Source organism: Giraffa tippelskirchi, chromosome 11 (assembly GCF_054371585.1).
Source record: "Giraffa tippelskirchi isolate mGirTip1 chromosome 11, T2T-mGirTip1v1.2.pri, whole genome shotgun sequence".
NCBI classification, from domain to species: domain Eukaryota; kingdom Metazoa; phylum Chordata; class Mammalia; order Artiodactyla; family Giraffidae; genus Giraffa; species Giraffa tippelskirchi.
Window position 1 is genome coordinate 145,247,123 of NC_137285.1, and position 3,504 is coordinate 145,250,626.

General features: G+C 43.5%; 1 long non-coding RNA gene across 1 annotated transcript; it reads right to left on the reverse strand.

Annotated features, from left to right (window-relative positions):
* Nucleotides 1–896: 896 nt before the first annotated feature.
* Nucleotides 897–1,373, reverse strand: LOC145525619 (uncharacterized). Its single transcript, XR_014068327.1, has 2 exons — nucleotides 1,285–1,373; nucleotides 897–1,071 (listed from the first exon to the last, which is right to left on the reverse strand). It is a non-coding gene; the product is annotated as an uncharacterized LOC145525619 (long non-coding RNA).
* Between the last annotated feature and the right edge of the window lie 2,131 nt (nucleotides 1,374–3,504).

The following is a 3,504-nucleotide window of genomic DNA, read 5'->3' on the forward strand; positions in this document are numbered from 1 at the left end:
GGGGAGTTCTACAAACACCATCCTTTTGGGATTTTTACGGATGCTTCATGATGTAAGCTTGAACATTTATTATACCCATTTCCAATCCCACTTCCCTTCATGGAAAATGGAGGGTGGGGATGAAAGTCCTAAACTTTTAATGATGGTTTGATCTTTCTTGTGACCAGTCCCACTCACTCAGGAGCTATCCAGGAGCCCATCCAGAGTCACCTCATTAGAACAAAAGACAATCCTATCACCCAGAATTTAGGAACCCTGTGTCAAGGACTGGGTTCACAGACCAACTATTAGAGAAAAATAGGTGCTTCCAATATTCCTATCACTTAGAAAATTACTAGAGCCCTATTTCAGGACCTGGGACAGAGACCAATATATACATTTCTTATTATTTCACAAGTCCTCAATGACTCACCTCCAAGTCGCATCCAGGGCTGGGAATTGAGGGAAGAGAAGTCAAGTAGATCACTTGTGATCCAAGAAAGAAATTGGGAGAAGCTTGGAGCTAAGAGGCCTGATGACAGTCTGTGATAAAGACCTAAATTGGGAATGGGCTCTCAGAATCCATTCCTAGTCTTGCTTCTGTCTGACCTTGGGCAAATCGCTACCCTTCAGATTTTTTATCTATAAAATAGGGAACAGGGTATGTAAAGATAATCTTTAAGATCATAACTTTGCCTCTTTGCCACAGGACCTTTGTACAAGTTATTCCCCTCAGCTGGGAATCCTCAATTTCCACCTGGTCAGTTCTCGTTCGCATTTCTATTGTCAATGTAAATACCATCTCCACCAGGAAGACTTCTTGGAATCCCCAACCTAGATTAGGTTCTCTTATAATGACCCCCCTCCAAATGTCTCCTTCATAACTCTTGTCTTGATAGCAGCTAGAACACTATGTGTCAGAGTATTTGTTTAATTACTACTTCTAGAATGTTGACAGGAACAGCAGCCGCATCCAGTCTGTTCACTTCCATGTCCTTAGTACTTAGCATAGGGCTGGTGCACATAGGAGATGCTCAATAAATGTTTGCTGACTGATGGGCTGTACGCTTGAGTGCTTTCATGGTATGAGACCTTGGGGATAAAGAAGAAAATAAATAATAAACAATAATAAATAATACAGAAACCACCCATGTCCTCTGAACATTATCAACATTTGGCCATCCTGCAGACCACATGGCAAAAAAAAAAAAAAATAGAGCATCCCACTACTGAAAAATGGAACGGACAAGTGAGACTGATGAGTATGGGACACATGCCCTTCTCCCCTTTCCGCCTCCCTCTCACCTGACTCTCGCTGTGGGGTTAACTAGAGAAAGGACTCAAGAAGGGCTCCAGCTCTGATTTCCCCACCAGAACCCCTCCCCCATGCTCTGACATCCCCATGTTTGCTATGGAAACTACTGTGGCATCATCAATGTGGGATGAGGATTTCAGGAGGGCTAATCAGCCAGAAGAATCAACCTGGAAACTTACAGCCTCTGGGTTGTTCCCATATAAATACTCTTAGCGTAGAGAACAGAAGAAAAGACAATTAGTCCAGGCTGTCAGGAAATCCACACAAGCTGCTTCGTTCCTGAAAATGGTCCTCTTTTCTTCCCCAAGATCTTCCCTGGCTGTGGCACATCTCACACGCTGCAGGGAGCTGTCAGCTCTGTGGAGCAACTGGAGGGATTAAAAATAAAAATTGACTTTCAGAGAACAAAATCAGACCTGACAACTCAAGTCACTCAAACCAGCCGTGGTTAGAAGATTGCAAATATGTTTGTAAAAAGGAGGTGGCAGAGACTGGTGGAGGAGAGATTCTCTCAGGGAGGAACTCTGGGAACGTGTTCATCTCCTGAGATGAGGTTTCCAGCAACCGCCCTGTCCCACCTTGTTGGTTGTTTCTCTTTCCATCCTTATCGTGGTCTGGGCTCAAGTCCAGTGAGGGGCAGATCTTTCACTAATTGCAGTCTATCCTCATTACTAGCAGACTCCACATCTGTGAATTCACCTTCTTGCTAAAGCTTAATCTCAAATCAATAGTCATTCATGGACATGCACAGAGTCATGGAAAATTCGAGTCATTAACACCCACCTTCTCACCTGAGGTGCAACAATGGAACACTCTGCCTTCTCCTTTCATCTCTCATGCTGTAAACAAGTATCCTTTCGTGGTCTCTGTGCCATGTTCATCACATTTCCGTGGAATTTGTTGATGATTTTGCCATTTAAAATGGCCTCCAAGCACAATGCCCAGTTGTGCTCCTGCGTGCAGGAAGGCCATGGTGTGCCTTAATGAGAAAATGTTTGTGTTACGCATGTTTCACACTGTTCATGGGGTTCTCAAGGCAAGAATACTGAACTGGTTTGCCATTCCCTTCTCCAGTGGACCATGTTTTATCAGAACTCTCCACCATGACCTGTCCATCTTGGGTGGCCCTACATGGCATGTCTCATACTTTGATTGAGTTAGACAAGGCTATGGTCCATGTGATTAGCTTGATTAGTTTTCTGTGATTGTGGTTTTCATTCTATCTGCCCTCTGATGGAGAAGGATAAGAGGCTTATGGAAGCTTCCTGATGGGAGAGACTGACTGAGGGGGAAACTGGGTCTTGCTCTGATGGGCGGGGCCATGCTCCGTAAATCTTTAATCTAATTTTCTGCTGATGGGCAAGGTTGTGTTCCCTCCCTCTTGTTTGACCTGAGGCCAAACTATGGTGGAGGCAATGAACAGTATGAAAAGGCAAAAAGATAGGACACTGAAAGATGAACTCCCCAGGTCAGTAGGTGCACAATATGCTACTGGAGATCAGTGGAGAAATAGTTCCAGGAGGAATGAAGAGACAGAGCCAAAGCAAAAATAACACCCAGTTGTGGATGTGATTGGTGATAGAGGTAAAAGCTGATGCTGTACAGAACAATATTGCATAGGAACCTGGAATGTTAGGTCCACGAATCAAGGCAAATTGGAAGTGGTCAAACAGGAGAAGGCAAGAGTGAACATTGACATTTTAGGAATCAGTGAACTAAAATGGACCGGAATGAGTGAATTTAACTCAGATGACCATTATATCTACTACTGTGGGCAAGAATCCCTTAGAAGAAATGGAGTAGCCATCATAGTCAATGAAAGAATCCAAAATGCAGTACTTGGATGCAACCTCAAAAACAACAGAATGATCTCTGTTCATTTCCAAGGCAAACCATTCAATACCACAGTAATCCAAGTCTATGCCCCAATCAATAATGCTGAAGAAGCTGAACAGTTCTATGAAGACCTACAATACCTTCTAGAACTAACACCCCAAAAAGATGTCCTTTTCATTATAGGGGGCTGGAATGAAAAAGTAGGAACTCAAGAGATACCTAGAGTAACAGGCAAATTTGGCCTTGGAGTATAGGATGAAGCAGGGCAAAGGCTAACAGAATTTTGCCAACAGAACACACTGGTCATTGCAAATACCTTCTTCCAACAACACAAGAGAAGACTCCACAAATGGACCTTACCAGATGGTCAATAC